Raw genomic sequence first — 21,617 nt, forward strand, 5'->3', positions numbered from 1 at the left:
AGAACATTGCTGAAGTTATGGATGGCCCAAACATCAGAACTGGAGATGTGGAGGCTTTTAAGCCATTTGTGCTACGTGTGTGTTCCCTAGTGAGCACGCTGGAACAGCTGGGATCTGAGGGAACTGTCGAACTAGACTGTGGGTCGCATGTGCCCCGACTTCAGAATAAACTCCCTCATGAGCTGAGAACTAGCTTCAAGATATACATCCACCCACTGAGAGTAACCATACCAACTCTTCTTGATTTCTCTATCTGGCTGGAGTACGAGTTCCAAGTACAAGATGATGGCTCCAGGATGATATGTCTCCCACCAGAACTCAGCAGCAGGAGAAGGCAGGACCGCCGTGACCCAAGGGCTTTAAGGAAACCAACCTCCCTCTTGCTAGGCACAGAGAAACCCATCACTGGGAGTGAAATCCAAGCACCCGCTCCAGTGATAACATCTAAATCTGCCAGATTCAAATGGAGATTGCGTGCATATTGTTGCTGTGGATGGAGTCATCATGCCTCAAAATGCAACCTGAAATCTCTTGTGTTAGACGTGCCATAGGAAGCACCTCCTTATTCTGCATGATGTAAATGAACGGACTGTAGCTGACGAAACCGAAACAGACACTAGGGAGAACTCCTGTCTGGTTAAAACCACCAAGGACATCACCAATGGGGACAAATCTATTGAGGCATATGCTGTGTTGGACGATGGGTCGGAGAGGACCATACTGCTCCACACAGCAGTACAGCAGCTAAATATGAAGGGGCAGCCTTAGGACATTATACTGTGGACAGTGAGGCAGGACCAACAGGTTCTTCATGGGGCTGCAGTCTCATTCACTGTCTCCTGTCACTAACTGACACAAGAAATTCCCTATTCAAGGTGCCTTCACGGCCGAAAGGCTTGGTCTCCCTGAGCAAACTCACCCTGTTGCATCCCTCCAGAAGATGTACAAACATTTAGCTGAATTGCTCTTGCAGCAAATAGACAGAGTACAGCCTGTACTGCTAATTGGCTCAGATTGTCCACACCTTGTTACCCCAATTGAGCCTGTTCGCCTAGGCCCTCCAGGTGGACCTGTTGCAGTTCGAACTCGTCTAGGCTGGACTCTACAAGGCCCTACACATGAGATCAAGCGCGGGGTCAACACTCACCAATGCATCAATACTGCCATCTCTCCCAATGCTGATCTGTTTGCCCATGTGGAAAAGCTATGGCAGATGGATGTAATTCTGTATGGCAATGAGAAAGTAGTAACCTCTTACAAGAGAAGACGGTGAGAGTCCACGTGGATGGTGTCATGCGTTATGCGACACCGCTCCTTCGCATACAACACATGCCAACTCTGCACATGCCAAAAGAAGCTGTTCTACCGCAGCTAAGAATCATTGAGCGAAAGCTGATGAAGAACCCTGATCAGGCCTGTGCTTACAAAACTGAGAATGAAAGACTCAAAAATGCTGCCTATGTGGAGAAACTGCAACAATGCAAAGCAGAGAGAGATCACAAGAATCGTGGTACATCCCTCACCATACAGTCACACACAACGGCAAGAATCGGGTCATTTACAACTGCTCATTCCGGTATGAGAACCAAAGCTTAAACAAGTTGCTTCTTCCACATCCCACCTTAAATCCCACCCTGTTGGCAGTGTTACTGCGCTTCCGTGAACATTTCACAGCCTAAAGCAGTGACATCCGTGGGATGTTTCATCAGGTGAGGCTGCTCCCTAATGACAAACCTCTACTCCGGTTCCTGTGGAGGGACATAACTTTAGAACAAGCACCAGATGTGTACCAGTGGCAGGTACTTCCCTTTGGGACTACTTCCAGTCCCTGTTGTGCCACATTCACCCTGCAAAAGCATGCGCTGGACCACATTCAACCAGGAGATCAGGTAAGAGAGGTCATAGAAAAGTCCTTCTGTGTTGACAATTGCCTTCACAGTCTCACCTCCAAAGATGCTACCAAAGATCTGGTAGATCAACTCTGTGCCCTGCTAAATGAGGGAGGCTTTGAATTGCGACTGAGCCAGCAATTGCCCGGCAGTGATTGCCTACCTTCCCTCCGATACAAGATTGAGCAGCTGTGAGCTCTGGCTTAGTGGCAAACTCGCATCACAAGAGGTAAATGCCTGTGTGACCTAGTAAAAGGAAGCCAGTGGAATCAAGGGCCTTCATTCCTCAAACTGCCATTAGCGAATTGGCCCGAGCAACCTTCCTTGCCTGCTGAAGAACAGAGTAATGAGTTAAGGCAGTCTGCATTTTGTGGATCGACTACAGTTATACCCTTGCCACATCCACAGCAGTATGGCACCCTGGCCGAGTTCATGAAGGCATGCAGTCAGCAGCTTCACGGGGCGGCAAACGTTGCTTTGTCAAATGCAGACTGAGTGCTTCCCTACTGAGATGGTCCAACTGAAGTCTGGGAAACCAGTATTCATGACGAGCAGGCTGGCTTTTCTCTCTCCTGAGTTAGAGCCTACCAGTGGTCTCATTTGTGTGGGTGGGTGTTTAAGCAGAATTGGATTCTATTCATCCCATCGTCCTTGCCCCTCAACATCCTGTGACCAAACTCATTATCAAGGATTATGATGAGAAGCTGCACTACACTGGGCCAGATCGAGTGTTCGTGGAGCTAAGAAGGATTTATTGGGTATTGCGAGGCTGTGAAGTAGTATGCTGGGAGAGGGAGATACATTCAATTAAAACAGCTCTCCAAGTTACTTTAGGGGCACAGACTGTGACAGAATAAGTTTTGAGAACAGTGTTAACTGAAATTCTCAACCTCTCAAACTCAAAACCTCTTGGCTACACGTCCCCTGACATCTCTGACATTGGCCCAATCACCCCCCAACTGCTTCCTCACTGGACGCAGAGATGCCTCTTTGCCCCAGCAAGTCGATGCTGCTGGAGACACAGCCAGCTGTAGGCCAACCATTTCTGGAGATTTCATTAAGTACTATCTGCCCAGTCTCCAAGTTCAACAAAAATGGAAGACCTTCAAATTGGGGATGTAGTGATGACTGTTGACCCTCAGCTCCCTCAAGCTTTTTGGGGAAGCCAGGAGCGGACGACAGAGTAAGGTCAGCTATGGCAGGGGTTCCCAACCTTCTCTGGTCAATTTTGCAAGGCCCCCCATGCCTGACATTTCCACTTATACTGTACTTCCACAGCAAAGAGAAAGGGGTTTATTTTGAAACCTTTTTTATTAACCAAGATATCTTGCTTTTTCATTATTCTCCTGCATGCTAACCACCCCCCCCCCCTTCAAAATTCAAACAAACTTTAAATTAAAGCTATACTTTGTAACTTAAAAGAAAACCCTCTGCTCAATTCTAACTTTTTAAAAATATTGTGACGAGTCGGCTGCCTCCCCCCTAATTATCAGCTTCATCCCGTTGGTAATCGCCGCTCTTCACCAGGCTCCCGACGGGAGTGGGCGTGTGGGAGGAGGAGGGGCGCTGAAACATCCAGGTCTGGCGGTGTGTGATGAGGCACACCTGATGTGAATGAAGCCTCATCACCGCCGCTGTTAAAATGCCGAGCGCGCCTCTCCTCAGAAGACCGGTCTCTTCCCCGTGCATGCACGCTGGTGTCCTCGTGGGTCCAGGAAGGGTGCGTCGAGGGTACGGATGCCCCCGGATGGACGAGCTGCCGGACCCCGTGGTCCGAGTGCGAGCTGCATGGAAATGGCTGCGGGCCAGGATGCCGGGCCTTCTCACCCGCCTGAGGAAGTGCCGCCGCTAAAGAATGGATGAAGCCGATAAAGGAAGCCGCTACCCGTCATATTGCCACGGACCCCGCCGGGGAGCAAGTGCGGCCGCCGGACTCCACCCCTTACCTGGACCCTTTCCCTCTGAACACTGCCCCTCCGTCACGGAACCTCTTCACGCCGAGGACACCAGATCCCCTGTTTCTTTTGGACACTTTTATTTCCCCTTTGGACACTTTGTTGATTATTGTTTAATAAAAGCCTCTCCGAGGCCTGACGTCACGCCCACTGTGTCTGTCGCTTTGCTCCCACCCGTGACAATATATATTTACATATACAGATTTAAAGCACCTGAATTCTTTACAACTTCAGAGTACTTTATCTTAAATAAGTGAACCTGCCAAACAGGACAACAGGGAGATGCCAAAAGACCACTCACTAAAACTGTCCCTTTGAACTGAACTGACTGAATATCTACTGTTTGTATCCAATAAAAAATAAACATAAAAATAAAAAAATGCAGCAAACACATTCTAAATCTTTTGAAACACATTGATCAAGGCAGTTCATCGAAGACGTGATCATTGAACAACAGTTCCTCCGTCAGAGTGCGTCTGATGCTTACATCTGCATAAACACCACTGAACGTCACAAGATTATCCTCTATGGGTGAGCATCCATTATAAAACACTCACAGAACATTAATTTGGACAACTATGCAAATATATTTAAATTTCACGCTAAAATATTACGGATCAAAGCCCAGAGAGCGTGCGTAGTTTGGGAATCAATAGCAGACTTGTACATGCCTAATGTACGACTCACGTCATACATTAGGCACGCGCAAGTTCGTTATTAGCCTGATCGACTTTACCTTTACATTAGCGCCACGGTTTGCTTCATGTAGCCGAGAGATGTAGTTTGCGTGAAGCGGTTGGAAGTTTTGAGCTGCCATTCAATCTGTATTTAACAGTGCGATGAGGCTTGCTGCGCCGAGTCCGAAGCAACCAATCACAGCACATGAGAGAGGCATGCTTTGATCATTGTAATTTAACACATTAATAATGAAATTAAACAATTATAGGATAATATTTAAATTAATTTTTAAGCTATCTCCCCAGGTGGAAACCCCTGAGCTACGGTGCAAGTTGAGAGACGAACATATACTAGACCTGTAGCTTGTCTTGTCAAGATACCAGCCATATCTGATGAAGAGTAATCCCCTTGAAGCATAAGACCTTTTGTCAAGATGTGCAAATTAAATCATTGAATTCGGGGGAGGCTGTTCAAAAGGCTTCTTGAACTTTCTTCCTGTGTCCAATCAGGGAGTCAGGAAGTGGAGCTGAGCAGACATGGAGAATGCGAACCTCCTCGAATAATCTGCTTCATCTCACGTTTGTCTGCAACATCTCAATCTTACTTATGTAATATAGTTGTGCGTGCATATATGTAAGTGTATTTTGTTGTTCTTTATTTAAATCTGCCCATTGTTTTCATGCCGCGATTGCGCCATATGTATGTGCGTTCACGACATTATATAGTTGATTTGTCACCGTTAAGCTTGCTTTTATGTTCATCATAACTGATGCAAGTAATTTTAAGTATTTGTCGTGATATATGTCACTGTTTTATCGAGTTATCTCGTGACTAATAACTCGCTGTTTACCTTATCTTAAACCCATGCCTCAGTCACGTCTAATATAGTAATGGCGCCATCTTGTGGGTTGTCCTAGAATAACTGCTCTAATTATGTGCACAGACGTGTTAAACTGCCTTAATTTGTATTTTATTTTAACGCTTTACTGAGATTCTGGTCTTGGTTGAATTCTTCAAGTTACACAATAAAATAAGATGTATAAGATGATGTCGTTATATATTTCTGACCGACTGTCTGCAGGGGTTCGAATCTACCCGAATCGGTGTTAAAATTTGAAATCTCAATTACACTAACGGTTGTCTGGATAGTTTATGGTTGATTGTAATCCATTACATACTTTTCTATTGAAGTTATCTGACATTATATGGATGATTTTTTTTTTTTTTTCTTACACAGTTTAACTCTGAGTTCTGGTCATATTTTATTACCATTTTCTAAACTATAGCGAATAAACTGTGATAATGTGTGTAACGTAGAGAGGGAGACGTGAAGCGGGCGGATCCATCTGCAGAGCTTTATTTACATTAGACATAGACATGGTCGCGTAACAGGCAGGGTCAGACATCGGCAAACAGGAATGTAGGAGCAAAACACAAGTAGGCAGCATTTGTGCGAGTGCGAGAAATTGTTGTGGTGCGACTTGTTTCATTTCTTTACAAAATTTTCGCTAGCCAAACTACTGCCCAGACTGCTGTGAGCTGATACAGTGACAGGTTCGTCGTTCTCTCCAACATTACATAACTAATTAAGCTTGATCTTTACATTCTTAACTTTAATGCAGATTTTAGATATTAGCCGTCAGTCACTCCCTGTCAGTGACACTGCGCTCCGCTGAAACGCGGAACCGGCCGTTTTCTTTTTCCTCTCTCTCTCTCTCTCTCTCTCTCTCTCTCTCTCTCTCTCTCTCTCTCTCTCTCTCTCTCAACCAACCTCTCTTCCGGATTTGCAAACTACATTGAAATTAGGGGTGTGTGATATAACGATTTTGGACAATTAAAATGTCTCCGCAATCTGCTTTGAAGAAATATACTATATTTCGTGCTACAGCGCACATTCTGTCAGACGCAATTCTGGCGCCTCCGTCTGGCGCATTCACATCAAGTGATAACTCAGATTAACTCAGATTTCCACTCACGCAGGGGCGTAATTTCCACTGAGGACACACTTTTCAAAATCACGATTGTGTCCCCCTTACTTTCAAATTGTTTTGTTAAATTAATGTCTTGTATTGTAGAATGCACGCTCAGCACCGCCGAGAGTTTCGCGCCATCGTTAAAACGAAACCGAAAGTAAAACGCGCACGCGCCTTCAAAAGCAATTTTAATACCACACGTTTAGAGAACGGCTCCCCAATGTGCGCAAATTAGAATACATAACATATCTAGGCTGTAGGCTATAATAGGTTGTGTTGTCTATAGATGTGGATCATGCTTGAAAAATTCGGTCTTTATTTGCACTTTGAATAGAATAGCCTACTTTGATTATGGCTGCATTTGAAGAGTTCAGATGCAAAACCAGCTAAAAGCCATCTCGGTCAAAAATTAGATAATGATACTGAGTGGACGCTCCTGACACATATTATACGTCCATCAAATACTTTTACTTCAAACTCGCTAAATTTCAGGCTCAGCCCAATCAGAAGTACCAGTACTTACATAAAAACCTATACAAAGTAGGCAGAAAGAAATGCTAATTTTAAAGAAAAACGTCAGATGGATTTATAGGCTTTTGCATCTGAACTCTTCATTCATTGTTTGCACTTAATACGACTAAGAAAGAACTGTGTAGTTTATTTCTTGTTTATTTTTATGTACTCATTCATTCTTGTCCCTTACTTAAGGTGTAAAATAAATATTAAAAAAGGCTTTCAAAATCAGCCCATTTGCTTGTAAAAACATCGGCAATCAGAATCGGCCATGAAGAATCAAGATCGGTGCATTACTAAAAAATGCCGGCCGAGTGCTGGCTGCTCGATTGGCAGTTGTGGTGCTCCTGGATATTCATTTGGTGCTCCTAAATTTTTTTAGTGCTACCAAGTGAAAAAGTTAATTTCGAGCCCTGTAGGGATGTGACGAGATCTCATGGCACCAGATCCGATGTGTCTCGTTTTCAATATCCTCGCAAAACATTTTGCAGTGTTTACATTAGAGCTGCACGATTAACCCTTTCACTGGTGAATTTAAAAAATTCTATCTGACCCCCAGAGTGAGTTTTTTTTAGGCGACCGTTATTTTAGAACGTTCACTTTATTGTTTCCATGGCGACGCGTTATGATTGACACCGCAGCCAGTATAGCGCTGTATGACAGACGTATCGCTTTTATTTAGTTTTTCCTTTTTTATTCAAAATATTCACATACTTGCTTACCATGTCTTCAACTATCTGATATTCCGATTCACGAATACGTGTAAGTGGGTGTATTTTGCCGTTTTAAAACCTTTATAAATGATCTGGATCGTGATATATAACGTGAGATGGGCGCCGCCATGTTTGTTCGCGCTGCAGTTCAGAGAGTCCTGTCAGCCGGATTTACAGCACGTAAATTCACCAGTTTCTCCCGAAATACATGCAAGTAAGTGTCTGGTGAACTGGGAAAGGAATGGAGTGAATTATATCATTACTTACATTATGTGTATCTGATATAAATCAAACACGTCGGCAAATTATACTTGAATTGATTGTTATTGCTGCTTCAGTAGACATCCGTGTGTATTTTACAAACTCTAAATGTATTGTGTTACTAGTCCTTATGTGTATTTAAATTCCTGAAACCTAAAATAAACCTTAAGTCATTGAAAACACTGCATAATTGTGATTATATGACAAGGGCACCGCCAGCCAACGCGCGAAAACACAGTTTGAATTTGGCAGTTGCGTGACGTCACCGAACGTTCTAAATCCCATTCAATTAATGAATATGTGGGACGGTACTCCCAGGGGCACAGAAAATAGAATCCCATATGTGGGACCGTACCGCTCAAAGGGTTAATCCTTAAAATATCGAGATCTCGATTCAAACACCCTTTTTCCAGAATGACAACGATTTAGCTGTGTCTATTCACATCGCGAGTGTCAGTGGAGCGTGAGAAGCACGTTTTGTCACTGCCCATGTTAATGAATCAGAGGGTCGGGGTAAATGTGAACGCAGAAAGAGCAACACAAACAGTCTTTTCAACCACATTATAATCATTATATCTGTTACAGACATTTAAATAATAGAAGTACTGGGATAAAAGTTTATAGTTTGGGTATAAACACTTACCCCTGGTTTCACAGACAAAGCTTAAGCATAGTCTTAGACTAAAATGTAAGTCTGAGCTGCTTAAACTGAAAAAAACTTGCACTGTCTCATCTTAAAATATATCAGTGCCTTTCTTTTGTCTCAAGATGCACACCAGTAAGGTTTTTTTCCCTCGAAGGCACATTTATAAAAATTTCTTGTCCTAATTAAACTATGAACTAATCCTGGTTTAGTCTAATCCCTGTCTGTGAAACCGGGCCTTATTGTCTACAGTAGCGCTTAAAAAACTAAAGTATCTTAACACGTGTATGTATAGTAACGCTTATCCTCTTCCGGCAGGAGGTGGCGACAACTGCCCGTTCAAAAAAACTGTCACTGAATCATTCATTCAGGAGATTTCAATAGTCAAGCAAGTCTTAATGAAGTGAGACACTGACTCCTTCATTGAATGTTTTTGTTTGTTTGTTTAAATGAATATATGTTTTTTTTTAAAAGACTTAAGTAATGAACAGTTTGTCAGAACCACCAGTAAATTACGTTATTTTGTGTAGTTTAAAAAAAAAAAAAATATCCAGAATCGTGAGAGAATCATGGTCTCCAAATTATTAAAAGCTGTGATTTTCAATTTATCCAGAATCGTGTAGCTCTTGTTTAAATGTTTATTACTGCATATAATTCATTAAAATGGAAGTTTAATTTCATAAAGTTCAAAATGCACTGAAAAATGCACCTTTTTCAGTTGAATAAATGACTATTTTCCCCATCTATTTCATCATTGAGGATTTCTTAAGAAACCTTTAAAAATCTCATCTCGTCTCGTTCTCGTGAACTCAGTCTTGTGTCTCGTCTCGTCTTGTGGGATAAGTGTCTTGTCACACCCCTAATCAATAGCAAACCTTATCCAAGGGGCTAGGAAAAAGGGTAATCCGAAATGACAGGCTAGAGTTCCAAAAGGCAGGCAGCGAGACAGACTAAACGAGAGAACAAGGCGATCTATAGGCTGGGAAACAGGACTAAGAATACAAGGCAAGATAACTAACAAAAGGCTCCGTATGAATGTTAACACAGTACAATACTTGGCGAATACTGAGAGGAAGTCCCAGGGTTAAATAGGGTCTCTGATTGAATGCAGGTGATCAGCGCAATGGCTGATGGGGAACGTAGTCCAGGGTGTGGTGCAACAGTCAGTGTAATGTAAATGTGAGAGGGCAACATCTGGTGGTGAGCGGACCGAAGGTCACCGGCCAGATTTGTGACAATGTGAGAAATGTTGACTGATAATATCAGAAAAGAAATCTGAATAACTTTTGGTTTAACTGTATCTATTTGATAAATTAAGGTAACCAACTAACATTATACATATTCTTTTAGTCTCCGTAGCCAATATTTAAAATATCGGTACTCAGAATAGGCAGGTACCAAAAATAAAAGTATCATATCAGGCAGGTACTGGAAAAAAGTGGTATCAGTCCATCCCTATTGACAATCAATAGCTTACCTTCATAGTCATGAACACATTTTTAAAATGCCTTCATAATTTTTCAACTCTACATCTGTGCAGAAAAATTCACCTCAAAGATTAACTTTTCATTAATAAAGACGACATGACAAAAAAAAAAGAAAAGAAAAAAAAGAAAAAAAGTCTTTTCACCGAAAACAAATTTTTAAGATGAAAATGATATGAAATTACCAGAAGATGGCAGCAGAGGATCACTCTTTGACTGCAGCTGCCATTTCAGCTCCCTAGTTTTTCAAGTCTTGCTTTTCGATATATTATAAAATTAATAATATAACAAATTTTAGTACTTTTACCTAGGCTTGTTCCGATTCCGATACTAAAATACCAGTATCGGAAATGCCACAGATAACACAAAAAAAAATTCTGGCTTCCTATGGGCGAGTTCTTTACATGACCTAGTTATGCCCGCTAGCTTTGCTTAAGGCTGCAAATCAGAAATCAATTCAGTCCCCAGCCCGTCTTTTTCCCAAAACAGCTTATGCTTCTGTTTCAGCTATTAAAATAGTTCAGTTTTGTATGTAATGGCAAAGCGATTATATTTCGTTTCGTTTTTTTATTAAGTTAATTTAGAAAAACTTTTTGTTTTTTAAAGTAACAAACAGCGGCCAGCGGAAGATTAGTCTGTTTGATCGATTTGCCTTCTGAAATCATCACGACTTGCTTATAATAAAATCTATAGATGTAAAACAGTTCAAGTATAAAACAATGTTAATTTTAACGTTAAACCTAGATAAACATGCGCTGTTAGGTGCATAACCAATCGTTTGTGCGGAGAGTGGAAGCTGAAGCGGGCTTTGCAGGACAGAGATGCCAGCGCCATCACTTGCATTTTTTTTCATTGGAAACAATTTTAAATTATCCGTAATTATTGCTCACAAAGGTAAGAGTAATACATCATTCGGAACTTTAAATGATTACTGTTAAACAAGTCGAAAACAAAAAACTCTTTTATAATGTAATCCGTAAAGATGGTCTCTGAACTTTTGATCACCCCTTGTATGTTTCAATAGCACGAATAGTGCTACATTTAGAAAAGGGAGCGCAATGCAACTGTCCGCGCACTGTGCATAACAGACCGTCATCGGACTCCTCTTTAGTAACTTCATCATCATTGCGATTTTTCTACGCTAAAGAAGTAAATTTTGCCAATATCAGAGATGATAGACAAGATGTTATGTAATAATTTAATGAAAACCTAATTTTGAGAAAAAGCTGACATTGATTCCACCTGTTTTTCGAATTGGCTGCATATGAAGTTCTTTTTCAGAAACTGAAGTTCAGTTTCTTTTTCAAAAACAAATGAGCCCAGCAGGTATTGGAATCGGTATAGGGAAGGGAAATGGGTGTCAGAACATCTCTTTTACCACACTGAAGTATATAGCAAGTGCAGAAAGTCATTAAAATAAATAAATAAGCTCAGACACAAACAGCCTATAAAAGTGAATTATTTAAATACTTGCATAGAGTTCACTACAAAAGTAAATAAGTTAAATATTAATGGTATAAGAATTAATGCATTCAGTGATGAATCAATATGAATTTGAAATATTTTGGATTTAATTTAATAACTACATCTTTTAAGCTTTATCTTGAACCGTAAAAGCTATTAAATAGGCTATATTCAACGAACACAAACTTGTTACTGCTGTAGTTTTGTTACTCTGAAGTTAGAATAATTTAATGCACAGCTCTATTTTTGACATCGGCTTGTCAGATGTTTTGTTTGGTTATTACTGTCAATCATAGCAATGACTCACGCATATTTACTGGATTTAGTCGCAACATTTTTAACACTCGGGTTTGTCATTCTTGAAATGGTATACATGGACATTTGGCCCTCTTAGACAAACATAACTTTTCTTTAAATTGTGAATGGATTATGTAGAGCAAAGGACACTCCTATTAGAGCACAGTACAGTTGACTGGAAATGACTGAGCTGGCTTGTCTAAAACAAGGAAGTAATCCGTGCATATGGTCAATTCAATCAGCAAGTGTGCACAGTGACGAAACAGCAACATTTCAGCGATGACTCATCTGAACACCTCTGACTGGCCATTGCATTCATAAGCTCAACAGAATCGTGTGTGATTAGTTATAATAAAAACGTCTATGTCTCTGGCTAAGCACCAGCTAACGAACGTGGATTTGGATTTAGCAGCTGGTGATGTTTTTCTTTTTTTACATATAGTTTTAGAGTCCAGAATTCTATGGTTTTGACTGATGGTTGATGCCTTAAAGTGAGAGCAGAACTCAATCAGCTCATCTGGGAGTGTGGTCTTGGTACTCATGGCTCCCTGGCTTTTCTGCTGGTACTCTGTGTTGAGCTGCAGGATTTCTCACATGCACTGGGAATCTGCAGTGATGTAATGTCCATCCAGAATCAGACTATAATGTCTCTTGGCCTTCCTGATTGATTTGCATAGTTTGAATCTGGCCTTTTTGTTTTCCTCAAAGTCACCTGAGGCAAACACAGTGGAGTAAGCGTGTAGCACGGCCTGCACCTCACAGTTGGGGATCACACCTCACTCGGGACAATCCCCCAGCTCCTTGATAAGGAGGTGTAACTCTACTTAATCTCTACACAATCCCAGGATTGGATGGACCAATATTCCCTTTCTTTTTCTCTTTTTAAGAAGAGAGAGGACAACAAAATCATCCTAAATGCTTGAAGACTCCATTTTGTATTGTTCTGAGAATTTGTTTTTACAACGGATTAATTAATACGCATCAGACTCAGGGTGCAAGGTTTCTGTGCAAGATGAATTTTTAGGATGACAAATACAAAAAAAAACAAAACAAAAAAAAAACAAAAACAAACACATATTAAATGTATAACTCAGTGTGCAAGTGTCAGACTTTTGGACCTGTTTTTCCTTGTTTCCTGAGTTTTCTTGATTATTACCCCTTGTGTATCAATTCCTGTGCTTTCCATGGTTCTCTGTCGGGTCTACCCATTGCTTACATGTATTTGCGATTGCCTAGTTTGGATATTCTTTTGCGTTTTCATTTATTAAAGACTGTTAAAGATTATTCCGTGCCTCCTGCGTTCTCCTTGCAAAGACGAAATGTGACAGCAAGGACCTTAACATTTTATTCCACTCAACAGTTTTACTTACTGGATAGGCTTAAAGTGCATATTGCAGGTTAAAAATGTTTTTCAAATAAACATATATCCTTGTATAAAAATACCATATGAATCGTTAATGCAGGATATGAAAATGTTTTACAAGACGCAAGGGCACAAATTTAGAAGAAAAAGTGACGATTTCCTTGACCGTTCTCAAAAAGCGCTTTTTTTTTAACATCGCGTCATATGACGTCACGAGAGGGAGTCGTTTGCTGTGGTCTATTGGTTTTCAGTAGGAGTGGTCTTGAGTCAGTGTGTTTTCTGTAGTTATTTCTTTATTTCAATTGATTATCGTCATGGTAAATTATTGTGTTTTTAAAGGTTGCACAAACTCCAACCTGTCAGGACATCCAGTCCACAGGTTTGCTAACAAGAAAAAGGACGGCGCTATTTTCCGTGCCTGCGTGCGTTTGTGCAGCTGAAGAGACGCGCCTTTACTAATGCATTTGCTTTGAAAAACGCGGTGATGTGTAGCGTTCAATTTACACCGGAGGATTATTGTCCCGGCTGTATGATGGAGTTCAACATGGGATGCCGAAGCAGCTCAGAGCTGGTGCGGTTCGTTCGGTGCACACAGCGCCTTCATCGGGTCCGTCGTCAGCCTGTGGTTCGTCCGGATCCGTCAGAGATGCAGCTCGACAAAACGTGAACTGTGCACCGTAAGTCTTGTTTTATTATTATTAGTAGTAGTATTTTTTATAACATGTATTAACTACCAAATCAGTGAACATAATAATTTAATGATGAGACACAACGAGATGTGTATACGTTGTTGTAATAATAATAAAACCGTGTAAAAACGTTACCATTTGAGAAGGCAAAACTAAGTTAACTAAGTTAACCTTAGTTTGTTAATATTATAACCATCAGGTCTAGTTACAACTTAGTGACATTGTTTGCACAACTAATTGGTAATTTATTGTCATGTGGTGTGTTTATAAGGCTTTGGGAGACATTGCAAGACATGAGGGTGTGTGAAGATCTGAAGCAGTAGAGGCCAGCTGTTAACCACCTCTGGACTTCAGCTTCCACTCCTAATGGAGATGCAGATGTGATGGAGGCCAAGTGGAAAAGCATGGTCAGCAATGAATGATAGTGGAATACTGCAGGTCACGAAAGGCTGTATGAGAACGCAAAACATTCTTGTCTTCCACTACACCTGCTCCCCGTTCCAGATCCCTCCAGAGGATCAACAAGATGAAGCTGTTGGCGTGCATCTAGCACAGCATACACAATTAAACATGTTAACAACACATTAGTGTGATACCCACACTGAAAGATTGTTAAATGTTTTTAAATGGGTCAGATGGTATATTTTTGATTCAGTAGTATATGTTTGGTACATCTACATTTGTTATATATGTATGTGTGTGTGTGTGTGTGTGTGTATGTGTATATATATATATATATATAAACAGTTGCAATGTTGTGTTTTGAGTTTGATTTAGTGCTGTATAAATAAAGCTGAATTGAATTAACCATAAGTGCAGATCTGCTTGATTTATATGTGATGTAAATTTCATAGACAAGTTTTTATACAGTAAGACAATTTGTGATTGTGATTATTGTTTATTGATTGTCACCTAAATGGGGCCATTCAAAACCTTTATAAAGTCACTCTTCCTCTGTAAACTGTCTACTCATGACTGACACAACACATGAAGGTAAGGGTTTCTCACACAAGAATATAATGAAACACAAACGTGTTTATCTCCCTCTCTCTCTTTGATGAGAAGCCGCTATATCACGTCACGTTAGTGTCGGATATTAACGAGTTTGACGCGCTTGATTAACGATTATTAGTTTCTGTTACGGGTAAGTAGTATGAATACTTGTAGATGAGCAATATTAGCTTTGCTTTAGCCTGATTACATATCGTTTGCTAACGTGTGTAACGTTATATCTAAGCTAACACTGGTCTCTTCCCTGTTCTCCTCACACCACAACTCAATTCGTCTCATCTGACCGTTGTTCTGTCTAATCCTGTTCTGTCCCTGCTCTCTTGGCCACACAGCACACTCATAATTGTATGTGTGGTCCGTCATACGAGTGTAAATAAACATTTAAAATTTCCTCCGTGTCCGAACGATCATTGCGATCCATTGTTTTTCTATTGTTTACATTGACCGCACTCCCTCTCGTGACGTCACTTCCGGTTTTGGCGATTTTCAGATGCGGAACTAAAATTCTCTCACAAAAATGACTCCAGAAGCCTTAATATCGTGTTTTAAAGTATAGTTTCAAGAAAATCTAGCTCCTACATTATTTTTCTATACATCAGCTCACTGGGGTCGCTAACCTGGAATATGCACTTTAAGAAGCTGTCTGTAGGCATCATTAGATACTATAAAGTGTTTTGGTTTAAACTGTTGAAGTGATTTTAATCATTTTATTTCTTGTATGTGAATGTTACTGACCTCAATCTCTCCAGTTTACAGTGTGAATCCTTTAGTACGTCACATAAGTGATTCACTCCTGTGTTTTTTATTTGATTCCCACCAAGGTTCAGTTCTCTCAGGTGTGATGGGTTTGATTTCAGAGCTGAAGTCAGGATGAGACACTGTTCCTCTGTAATACTGCATCTACACAGACTGAAGACAGAAAGAGAAATGACAATGAATCAGATCTATGATGCATCATGAGTAAATGCCAAACATTCATTAATACACCAGCAAAATCATGGAAACTTCTAATATATGAATGAACAAACCAAGAGAGGAGTATTTGAGGATACTAGTTACAATCCAAGTCTGGACCCTCAGTCAACAAATAACTATAGAAACAATAGTTTCAACAAAATTCAAGCCATTTTACATACCATTAGTCCAGTAAAAATCTAACTGTCAGAATCATCTACTGTGATGTGTTAGATTGTTTTTTAGTCTGTTGTCACGTCTGTTTTGTTTCACAGCAAAAATGTCAAGTTTCATGCTGTTTTTACAGATATACATAAAAAATGTTGTATTCCTGAATCATCTTCAGATGGAGAAATGCCAGGAAGTGCAGCACTGGAAATGATGTGACAAGAGCCCAGTGGTCTTAAACTAAACAGTGAACTTTAATCTCACTTTAATCACTGTTGTACAGTATAATGATACTAACTGTAGTTTCTCCAGCTTGCATTGTGTGTTCATCAGTAGATCACTGAGGTTTTTCACTCCAGAGTCTCCTAGTTTATTCCAGCTCAGGTTCAGTTCTCTCAGGTGTGATGGGTTTGATTTTAGAGCTGAAGTCACAGCAGAACAACCTTCATCTGTCAAATCACAGTTGCTTAACCTGCAATAGCAAAAACAGCATAAAATAAGAAAAGAAAATATTATCATTATTATCATGTTTATTTCACCATCTTCATGAGAGACTGAGTTTAAAGTGTTTTGGTTTTAAGTAATTTTTCATAATTTTGATTCTTTAATGTGAATTTTTCTGAGCTCAATCTCTCCAGTTTACAGTGTGAATCCTTCAGTACGTCACATAAGTGATTCACTCCTGTGTTTTTTATTGGGATCTATGATGATCGTAATATTGAAGAGCTACAGCAGGCATTTAGTTTCTAATAGTTTGTTTTGAGTCACATTAGTAGGGCAGGCACTGTGTCCTTCCTTCTTTTACTTTACTTTATCTATTCATTAAATGCCTCTATTCTTTATTCTCTGATAAAAGGCTGATATCTGCATTTACACAATTAGAATATTGTACCAAATGCTGCAGATTAAACAATTACTTCCTGGATTTAAAAAAGAAAACATACAAAATAAGTTATAGAATTGTTGTCTGAAAATAAATAAACTTAAATTGTACTAACTCTAGTTTGCCCAGTTTAAATTGTGGGTTCATCAGTAGATCACTGAGGTTTTTCACTCCAGAGTCTCCTAGTTCATTCTCACTCAGGTTCAGTTCTCTCAGGTGTGATGGGTTTGATTTCAGAGCTGAAGTCAGGATGAGACACTGTTTCTCTGTAATACTGCAATCACACAGACTGAAAATAGAAAGAGAAAAGACAATGAATCAGATCTATGACAATCAGCTTTCTAATGTGTTTTTCATCTTCCAGCAGACGTTTGCTGACAAATATCTGGGTGCTGGTAACATGAAGAAACACTAAACATTGTTCATACACTAATATATTACAAACTACACAAAAGTTATAAAAGTATGCAAAGGTTGAAAATTACCCATTAGGATGTGAGCTATTTATCCAAGTTACGAGGTTTTACTTGGTTTTAAAGTTTCAACATTTACTAATACAGTTTTAAAATCTTTTTTTTTTTTTTTTTTTCTGTTAGTTAATGCACGGTGAACAGACATGAACAATGAATAATTTTATAAACTAACGAACAGATTAATAAATGCTGTCAAAATATATTTAATAGCTAATGTTAACAAATGAAATTGTTACCGTCTACTATTGTCACTTTAGTCTCACAGATCATTGTTCAAACATACTACAACAATGACTTCAAGCATTCAAGAAATTGAATTAACAGATATAAAAATAAGCCACTAAATAGAGTACATCAATTATACATTGATTCTTATTAAAGCAACTGTATTAATGTTCTTGTGTTTTGTTGATTTATTAACATTAAAGGGATAGTTCACCCAAAAAATAATTAATTTACTTACTCTCAAGTTGTTTTTTAAACCCGAATTAGTTTCTTTCTTCTGCTGAACAGAAATGTAAATTTGAAGAATGTGTGTAACCAAACAGTTGCTGGTCCATAGTATTTTTTTTTTTTTTTCTAACAAAGTCAAAGTGGACCAGCTACCTTTTGGTTACTCACATTCTTTTAATGTTACTATGAACTATATACTTCTAATTCTTCCTCTAGTTATTGACAAAATCTTATCTTCAGCAGTTTCCCCTCCCCAAATTTGATAAACATCACTTAGAGATGCTAAATGCCCCACTGTCACTAGATGAACTGAAAATGGCTCTATAGACTTCATGACAAAGAACAAAGCTCCATCTAGTGACAGAATTCGCCCTGAATTAATTTCCACCATCTGGGATATAGTATCATCACTTATTCTTAACTCTTTTAATATCGCGATCGAAAATGGCACTCTTCACTGGGATCAAAATACAGCTCTTATAACCCTTTTACTCAAGAAGGGCAAAGATCCCTTTAGAATTTGCCAGATATTGGCCTATTAGTTTAATAACTACAGATGCAAAACTCTTCATTAAAATGTTAGCCTATAAACAAAATAATGCTGCTGTTCATACACTAAATGACTTTTATTGTGATAACGGATTCAAATTGTTTCAGAATTTAGATGCAGAGTTTTCTTTACCTGGATTTTCTTTATTTTTATAATTAAGACTGAGGTGAGCTTTTAAGGCCTATAACATTCCTTGGGCCACCAATGTGCTCTCACATCCTCTGTGGGAGTGGTTGGACATTAATACTACTCCTAGTGGTTTGTTATATATAGTTTCTAAGATTTATAATTAGTATAATAATTAGTATATTTGTATTCCAGCTATCCACTCCTGGGAGAGGGTAGGCATTGCTCAACCTGAATGGGACATGGTATGGACCAGGGGCCGTATGTATAAAGCCGCTCAGAGTAAAATTTTAGTCTTAAATCTGTCAAAATTCTAAGAATGATGTAATTTTACTCTTGCTCCTATAGTTAAGAATAAGAGTGATTCATAAATGTTCCTAAGTGTTAAGACTAGGTCTCAGCTAAATTATTTAAGAGAGCTGGAGAGGTCTCCTAACCAAGTTAACATAATGGCAGCAAAGAGGAGGAGACACACACTTTCCACTTTTATGATGATATGGAATTCATAAAACAATACAAACTTCATCATCAAGATTGTTTGTTTTTTTTTTTGTAACTGACCAAGTAAGAAAAAAAATGCAGCAATGCACCAGTGATGACACAGCAAGCAGGGTCTTAAATATTGTGACACTAACCCCACCAAACACAACAAAGTGATGTGTGGAGGGTTTTAATGACCTCACATTTCACTTAAACCATCAAAATATGAAAGGAGAGAGAGAGAAAAAAAACAAAACAAGTGTTGCTAACTGCTTTCAATTGAAAGTAGCTAAAACAGTCGGTAAATGTAGCTGATGAGGATGAGGTCATAATGGTGAGTTCACTGATCTATATAAATACAAATACACTGCTCAAACAAATAAAGGGAACACTAAAATAACACATCCTAGATCTGAATTAATGAAATATTCTTATTAAATACTTTGTTCTTTACATAGTTGAATGTGCTGACAACAAAATCACACAAAAATTATCAATAAAAAAAATCAAATTTATTAACCCATGGAGGTCTGGATTTTAAGTCATACTCAAAATTGAAGTGGAAAAACACACTGTTGATGCCGGTTCATTCTAGTGTGAGCCTTGTGTCTCGTTTAGTCCTCATGAGGAAGTTAAGATGTCTATCGCCACATCAGTGGAGGGGCTATCGTCTTCTGCCGCCAGAGATTCTGCTGAGCAGCTCCCCGTGATGGTGGTTGCTCAGCCAGCGTCCGAGGCTAAGTTGACGGCCATGTTCCCCCGGGCAGCGCCGACCGCCGGGGGGAGGTTGGGTTCTCCACCTTCCCCTGGGCATTCGGGGTCTGACGATTGGTTCCGGTGCCTTTCCTCCCGGAGGTTCACGAAGAGCTCAGCTATGTGTTTGGCTCTTCCCCCCCACACTTCCCTCACGGGTGGGGGTGGCTTGAGAGCACGTTGACGTCTTCCGTTGGAGGGTGCGTTTGCAGTGCATTCGTGCTTGCGAGTGCCGCCATCTGGTGGGACTGTCCGTGCTTCTCGCTTTAGCCTGTAAGCATCTGCCAGCCCCGGCTGTATAGTGGGCTCACAGCGCTGCAGGCCATGCCACCTCCACCCTGCACGCTGTGGCCCTCCTGCATTTTATTAGGCCATAATTCTAAGTGGAGGTGGCTTGAGAACACGTTGACGTTCTCCGGTGCAGTAAGCGATTGCGGTGCATTTGTGCTTGCAAGCGGCACCACCTGGTAGGACTGTCCGTGCTTCTCGCTTTAGCCTGTAAGCGTCTGCCAGCCCCGGCTGTATAGCAGGGCTCACAGCGCTGCAGGCCATGTCACCTCCGCCCTAAAAGTGGGCACGAAGGAAGTTCTGACTCGAGGTTGATGCATGAACTGCGTACGGTGACTGAAAAGTCTCGGTGCAGTCCCTCCGTCAGGTGCTGTCCATTTTTGTGGCCTAAAAGTGTTGTTCTGGCTGAACCTGGTGACGACGTGATACTGACAAAGCTCGCTTTCTTGGTGTCCATCTCTCAGGCCAGCCTCTTCGGCGACACTGTCCAGGACTTATCCCAGTGGTCTTGGGCAGTTCACACGCAGTAAAAGAACTTGGAGTGCCCATGGAAGGGCTGCATTTTTCATCTGCCTGTTACCAAAGATGCCCCCTGGTGGCAGGAATTGCTCCAGTCCCCTTCGGGGGCATTGAGCTGGCCACACCTGGCACACATCGATCAGGTAAATGCTGCCTTAGCAGTCTGGTGCTACTTCGGGACGCTTGCTTTCCGGGTTGAGCCATCTTTAAAAAAAAAAAAAAAAAAAAAAAGCTGGTTGCTCTGCCGCAGGGGTGTTTGTACCGCTCCTAGAATGCAGGCAGCATCTCGGTTCTAGGACGTGTGCTGTTATGCTCTGATTGCCCTGACGCAGATCATTTTTCGGCCTGCTTTAGGGGTCAGACATATCAGTACGGTCTTCCCTTGGCTCCCTACTTTTCGGAGTGATTGTTTTTCCACTTTTTATAAATTCATGGGGGGGTAGAAATACTCCTGGATCCTCAACTATCTCTATGATTGAAGTATGAAGACTTCACTCGTGGGATTTGTTGGACGAATACAGGAACTTGGTGCATTCGCACTTTAGCCACAGGGACTTCAGGTCAACTGGGAGAAGGGTGAGCTCTGAAAAAAAGGAAAATACTGAGCTCCCTCTTTTTTTTAGTATGGAGTTGGATCCGGTCAGCTGATAAAGTTGGTGCCGAAAACTGTCTGATTCCACAGTCACAGGACGGCGGTCCCTCTAGACGCTCAGAGGCCTGAGGCATATGGCAGCCATAGCCGCGGTTGTCTGCTCTGCTGTTCCATGTGAGATCGCTGCAGCATGGACTACACGACACGAAATGAGATGGGAAAGCAACGGGCAGGCAGCCTCGGGCTCCTGGAAAGGATCTCGACTGCAGTGGCATTAGTCGCTTCGAGTTGCTGGCAGTGCTTACCCTCCGCCGGTTCCTACCGATGCTGAGACAAGCGCCATGAAGAAGAACCTTCTTCTCAGGATGGGCACAGTTTGGCACCCGCATCCCGATCTGTGTACCTGTACGTCTGGTTTCTGGATGTGACGTGGTTAGACCTCACT

The sequence above is a fragment of the Labeo rohita genome, unplaced genomic scaffold (assembly GCF_022985175.1).
Source record: "Labeo rohita strain BAU-BD-2019 unplaced genomic scaffold, IGBB_LRoh.1.0 scaffold_70, whole genome shotgun sequence".
Taxonomy (NCBI): Eukaryota; Metazoa; Chordata; class Actinopteri; order Cypriniformes; family Cyprinidae; genus Labeo; species Labeo rohita.